At 32.6% G+C, this 7,315-nt stretch overlaps 1 long non-coding RNA gene across 1 annotated transcript in view; it reads right to left on the bottom strand.

The window, feature by feature from the left end:
* Nucleotides 1-499: 499 nt before the first annotated feature.
* Nucleotides 500-7,315, bottom strand: part of LOC139905650 (uncharacterized) — an 82,800-nt gene continuing 75,984 nt past the window's right edge. Inside the window, exon 4 of the long non-coding RNA XR_011780579.1 lies at nt 500-587. This is a non-coding gene — a long non-coding RNA (uncharacterized lncRNA). The remainder of the gene's footprint in view (nt 588-7,315) is intronic.

Raw genomic sequence — 7,315 nt, 5'->3', positions numbered from 1 at the left:
TTCGTTATACCCTCAAAAATCATAATAAAGCAGGCAGATTATAATCACATCAGTATTTTAAACAATGATATCATGCCTTTCCCCCCACCCCCCTTCTCCTTGCACGCGTTTTTCTCTACAATATTATCAACTTTACTTATAGTTAAAGTTGTCAAAAAGATAATCACCCCTCTTCTTCAAGTGGAAGTTGCTATATACAATTGTGCACTGGATAGATATATCTCTTCCGATGAGATCTAAGTAATTATTAATAATAAAGTAAATATCAAAATCATAAAATTAGACAATAAATAACTAATTAAAAAAATGTTAGAAATAAATCCATCTTAAAGATTTAGAGCAAAAGCTAATTATGTTGTGATATCTGGCGATATTACTCCTTATTAAGAGCATCAAAAAAAAAAAATCCCCCGTTATTTATGCTTATATAACAACATACTATTATCAAGAAGGATATACACAATTGCTAATTATATTGCTACACCTAATGCGACTACCCCCGTAGTTGTGACCATTTAAGCAGTTGTTTTTGCCTTTTATGAGTTTTCTGAACACCATTTCTTGGAGCCTATCAACCATAGCTAAGCCTTAAGTGATAAAAAAGGAATATTTATTGACCATGTAATATTGGAAAACCTAATGATCATACCCAAGTCTTTAAGTAAGGAAACTAGTGTTGCGTCTTGACGAGGGAGAGACGCAAGCTTATTTATAATAGGAGAGATCCAGGATGACCAAGAGACATGAGGAGAAGAATTCACGTGGAGGAATGATACTACACTGATTATATGTTCATGTGTCTTCTAACTATACTCTAAATATATTTACAAAAGACGATACTATTTATAACACGTAAAACACAGTACTTATATAAGAAGATAAAAACCAGAAAGGACATATTAAATACATAACATCACCCCCCAAGCACCAAATCCATGGCGGTGCTTACACAGGTTCCTCTCCATGAACAGCAGCCTATAGATCCGCTCCATCCATGTCCAGGCGAGGACAAAACATTCTTCCTTGTACCGCAAAAGTTTATCTCCATAGACGTGCCGTGCTCTCAGCACGCGCACCGGAGAAAGGAGGACAATACTCCTCATAAAGGTTTTAAGGACCCGAGCACCTTGCTCGTCCCTGGGAGAAATAACCTTCACCCTTGTTGAGGTTTTAAGGACCCGAGCACCCTGCTCGTCCCTGGGAGACATCTTGCTCGATGTACCCTCATCCAACTCGGGATGATCCACAAGAGAGACCGTTCCACATCCATCAACCAATGATGTGAACGGGAGAGTAGGAACAGTAGAGAACCAAAAGTGCGTAGGAATAAATCCATTGTTAATTATGTGGTCCCTGACCCGGACACACACTTCACTTCTTGAAAGTGACCAAGGTTCTCTTCCTTCCTCCACGAGGCCCAAACATAGGCACAGTCCATATTGCTCCGCCTTCCGTAGACGAACGAGCGTTCTCCCCATCGACGAAAAAGGGCTAGCTTCGCCGACGATCCCACAGCAGGGAGGTCACGTGATCCTGATCCCATCCTCGTCGCCAATATTGCGTCTTGACGAACGAGAGAGTCAAACTTCTTTATAAGGTGGAGAGATCCAGGATGACCGAGAGAAATGAGAGGAAGAAATGGCGTGGAGGAATGAAACTACACACTGTTTATATGCTCATGAGTATTCCAAATATACTCTAAATATATTTACAAAAGACGATACTATTTATAACACGTAAAACACAGTACTTATATAAGAAGATAAAAACCAGAAAGGACATATTAAATACATAACACTAGTCTCACCCAAACTAGTTGCGAACCATCCAAAGCTACTACCCCCGTTGTTGTGATCATTTAAGCAGTTGTTTTTGCTATTTAATGAGTTGTGTATCATAATTCTTGATATGTTTAGCTAAAATAGAATCATATTTTAGGGTTATATTTTAAAAAAATTGAATACTTACTGTTAGATTGTACAACATTCAGAGTTCCATTTCGAAATTAGTAAATATTTTATACTTTTTTCTGATAACTTGATCGTCATTTGGTGTGGATGACTCAAAACATTTTTATATGTATTTCTATAAATGACATCAGTACCAACATCCTCCATTAATTTAATGATGGTTCCTCGGGAAGGGATAGGTTTACCCGTGTATTTCTCCATAAATTTTTTGAACGTAGGATGATTAGCAATGGATAAGGTTATATTACATGCACTAAGAATCTTTGTGAGATCAAAGATAAAGTATGACATGATGTATTCATCGTTAACATACAAGAGTATGAATATCCATACTCTTGTTATGAGATGAGGATAATGAGTGGCGTGTAATTCTAGACAGGGGACTAAAGGCACATTTGTATCAACAAATCCGACAAACCATCTGTTTCTCATCCGGTAAGTATTTTCCAAATTCCTGGGCCTCCATTTTTAGAAATCCAGACAGAAGGCGACGTTATTTTAGGCATTTTATTCAGTTCTCTATCGACTATCAGCATCTAATATAATATTAATATTGAATAATAAAGGCGGGAATGATAACGTTCTTGATTGATAGTAGAAGATGTATAATATGATCACCCTTACCTATAACTTATAAGTAGAGTTACTTAAGCAGGCTATCTGCTTTGACGATAGCTGACTTCCTCATGTGTTTGAGTCACGGCCCAAAACATTCAAAATTTAATACTATAATTTATGCAAGGAACTTTACAAAGACGATATATTTTGTTAAAATACCCTAAGTATGCCCTCTTTTAATGCCTAGGAAGGCAATAGGTCCTTAAAATGAAAAGAAATCTTTGGCAACCATCAGATAATTCTTGATTATGCTCTAAACATTTTAAAGAAAATCAATTCATAAAGAATTCCAAGGAAAAGAAAAGGCTTCACTCTCAAGCCATTCCAACATTGCTTAAAACTGCAACAAACCTATTTTAATTCCGGAGAACAATGGTGATGCTAATCAATAATTAAGAAAATTCCAAGCAAATTTTCCATATAAGGAGTAAAGTATGTATGATCCTGAAAAATATATCTCCTATTTTAGGATCATACATACTTTACTCCATAATTGGAACCTCCTACTTCCGAAAATGGAAAAATGCACTTAGTGGACATGAATCTAATTTCATCAACAAAAGAAAATGAAACTTCTTTTAATGATTTTTTTTTTTTTTTGCATTAGTTACTTTATCTTTAAAAAATAATAATTGCTTTATATGAATTACAGATTATTCTCTTGAGGTAAAACATCTAAAGCATATTAATACTAACCTATAAATGCAACTTCAAGTCTATGCAGCAAAATTACAGGAATTAAATAAGAAGTTGAAAGAGAGAAATATATCAAAATTTGGGACGTAGAATCAAATTTTTATTCTTTAGAAATGCACATCTCTTTGGTATTTATTTCAGACCAGATAAAATTTTTAAGTGGGAAGTCTTCATATTCCAAAATCAAGCAAATCTTATCTAAATCAATTTTTTAATTGAACAAAATTGTAAACTCAATAACTTTAGTAGCGGTTTCATTAATTAAGTTGTCTATAAATGTCCCCAAATATCGTAAAATTTTATATTTCACTGTGTTTAAGTTAGGATAAGAGTGCACATGCAATTACAAATACAAACTGCGATTATCAAAGGAAATAGAATAGCTTCTTTTACTTACGGAACCCAAAACATGTGAATGCGAAATAAAGTAAATTAAAAATTTATTATTAGAGTAAGTGTTCCATTTGTTTACAATAATTAATCGTGTAAGCTCAATAAAATTATTTTTTTAGTAATCATTTATTGTATTCAAGTTCTTTTTGGGGCATTCGATATATGTAACAAAGGGGGCACTGAAATCTCGTGACGTAACTCTTCCTGTAGGGCTCTGGACAGAATAATGTATCACTATAGAGATAAGAACTAGACTTTATGTCCCTTTTCATTTCTTATCCCACAATTGACTACACAAACTAATTTTCTCACAGACATAGTGAGACATGATCTTATTTGAGATAAAGCTTTAATTTGAGATGTTTGGGAGTACTTTACACGTCTCAATCAAGGTATATAGAATAGAAGGTATGGACTTCTCAACCCTTCAACTGTATCAACTATGTTTGCAGAAGGTACAGAGTGTGACGTCATTTGAGTTTTGAAGGTGGACATTTAGATATGTCATATGTGATATCCATAATTTTGTCTAATCATGGACTTTATCAATTAATTATTCATAAAAATAATTATAATTGCTGTGCACCTCCTTCCCTCTCCCGGATGGTTGATCTCCAGAACCTTTGGAATCCCATTGAATCTTAGTCTTACTACCACTATAGTAGAATATGTTTTAATTTTTTTATATTATAATTGGGTTTTATTTTTCTGAAACGAAAAGTTCAATAAACAATTAAAAGTAAATGGATTCAACAAATTCAATATCAACGATTTAGTTATTCCTGCGGAGATTTGGAATTGAGAAGTAAACTTTCTGCCATCCTTAATTCCTCTTAGAGAATTTAATATCCTCTTTCTCCAGTTTTCTTGGAGCCCTAACATCTTTACAAATTGTAATATTGCGATATTTGTAAGATAGTTATTTTTAAATTATTGTAATTTATACCAAGGAATTGTTAGATAAGGAAGGGATGACTCTCGAAACCTTTCAAAACAAGTCTACAAAGTAGGATTCATTTTCTCTTCACGTAGGAAATTTGACTACACAGTTTAAGTATAAGTTCATCCAAGTAATGGGGAAACTTTGTGTCTGGATGCCTTAGTGGCTACAGGCTAACTAAGTTTGAGAAAAAGGATTCTCGTCCCACCAAAAGACGTTTCCATATTTTTCCAAAGGATAAGGAATGACGAAGTCTTTGGATCAAAGTTCTCTCTTCTAACAATTAGCCATTAGCAGCCTTCAAAATATTCTGCATTTTTTATCTTCCGACTATAAAATTCAATCTGAGGATAGGAAAAACTATCGGCGTAAGGATACCACTATAAAAATATTAAACAAGGATGCTACACCAACACAGTTTGCAGACATGCCCTCCTATTTTTCCAAGCCAGCCAAAATAGTGAGGAGCAAAGTATCTCTCTCTTCGACTCGGATCTTAAAAGAAAAAGAAAATATTATGAATAAAATTCGTATATTCGAAATGGCCGATATAAATTCTTCGATATCAAAACTAAATTTAAAACTGGACAGAGCTCGATTACCCGATGGGTTTTATACCCGCTTTGACTCCATTGATGAGGCATTGATATTTCACAATCTTAAATTTTTGGATTCACATGAATTTTTCATCGGATTTTGTGCCAAAGTTAATTTAGACTTATCAATTAGAATGTGGTCAGAATTTTGCTCTGTTAAAATGTACATGCGTTTATGATCAGGTATATTTCAATTTTTCAGGTAAAGGAACAAGGAACTTTCATTTAAACTACTAAAGAAAAAAAAACATCATTGACAATAATCATATTAATGAGTGTGATATTTTATTGAACATACTAGACTATTTGAATTCCTTGTCTACTGCTGATTTTGTTTCTGAAAATTCAACTGAAACCAATTTTGAAATAGTTATTAAGCCTCTCCAAAACCTCATTCCTCATTTCACAATTATCCCTCCTTCTAAAAGATTCTTCACAGAGGAGGTACACCACATGGATGTATACTTTGTCAATATTATAGAAAAGTTTTTCTACGGCTTTATACAGAGAGCTCCACAAAGAAACCATTAGTTTGTTTCATTAGTCAACGATCGCTGCACTTAGACATTATGGAGAAGGAAATGGTAAAAAAGAATGGCTTATCACGGCAAACTTATTGGAAGTATTTTGGACTTGGTGGATGATTGTAAATATACGATTCCCACGAATTGGAAGTTACCAAAAGAAATGAATGGAATGAGGAGAATCATACTTTTAAACAATATTTTCTATGTATAGCATGTAAACTTTTCAAGTGTATGGCAAATAATATTTCTCTGAGGTAAATTATAAAATTTATGAACAAGAGAAGAATTGGATATCAATGTAAAAAATCAAAAAAGTTATATAAAAAACTTAACAGCGAGTTCAGGCCTTTATTATCAGAATATCTTCAATGCTTAAATTAACTTGTATTGTTTGTTAATGTTTAAACACAATAAAAAATAATGGATTCTAATAAAAAATGTATTTCAAATCTGAAGCAAAATGTGTATTTATTTTTCTGAATAAGTAAATATAATCTACGGGAAGGGTAGGTAACTCTTTATAGACTAATATTATAATATTCAAGCAAGGGATGAAATAAACTTATATCAAATAATTTGATATTAGCCACAACCAATGTATTCTAAAATAAATAATAGCATTTAAACTCCTAACTTAATAATAACAATTATTATTATTATAAGTAAATACTATATAAATAAATAGAAATGTATTTCATAATAAAAAAATATATTTAAAAGGACCATATGGATATCATCATGTATGTATTAAATATTAACAAAAAAAAAAAAGTTGAAGTGATAGGTATCAGTCCTGAGTATCTAATTTAAAAATACAAGAAAAATTACAACAAAATATCTTTCCATTTCATAAGAGATCAGCTCTGAAAAATATACTAGGATATAGATTTATATAAATTATTTATAGATGTTGACTGTTGTTGTGTTTATTTAAAGGAGCAAGAGAATAATCATTCCTCAATAAAAATTATCTTGACTTTCATGAGAAGAAATTTTGGTCACTTTGCTCAGCAACGTGTAAATCGAAATACATTTGCGAAATAACCTTTCGTGTAAATGAGTAATTCATGAATGGACTATATTCGTATTATCTTAAAAGATCCTTATCCAAAAGGATGATAGCTCTTTGTTATCTTGGTGAGTCAATCCTTGCTCACTAAAGAAACAGATTCCGCCGAGGATTGAACTTATTTGATATTAGCATCGAAATTAGGAGAGGCAGTCAAAGCACTAAATTTCAAGCAACCCCCCTTGAAAAAAAAAAAAATCCTACGGACGGCCCTGCCACATACTTCTTTATGTACTTTTGAATGAATTTGATCCCTTTAAAACTTAGAAGTCTATCCCTTATCTCTTTTGATGTAACTCCTGACCTTAGTCCCTTCCAAAATTAATAAATGATATTTGGGTGTCAACTTATGATGGATTTGGACTCTTAAAGTCAGACCTTCATATGTAATCGATTCACAAATTTTAATTTTTAAAACCTAGCGTACACAAAAAATTATACTGTTTTTTTTGTGGTCGACTGTCTATTTTTCTGATCTTTTCTTATAAAAAGTGTTCTGAACGTGA

Source organism: Lepeophtheirus salmonis, chromosome 6 (assembly GCF_016086655.4).
Source record: "Lepeophtheirus salmonis chromosome 6, UVic_Lsal_1.4, whole genome shotgun sequence".
Taxonomy (NCBI): Eukaryota; Metazoa; Arthropoda; class Copepoda; order Siphonostomatoida; family Caligidae; genus Lepeophtheirus; species Lepeophtheirus salmonis.
The sequence above is the reverse complement of the archived record's forward strand: the minus strand, read 5'-3'. Positions and strand labels throughout refer to the sequence as shown.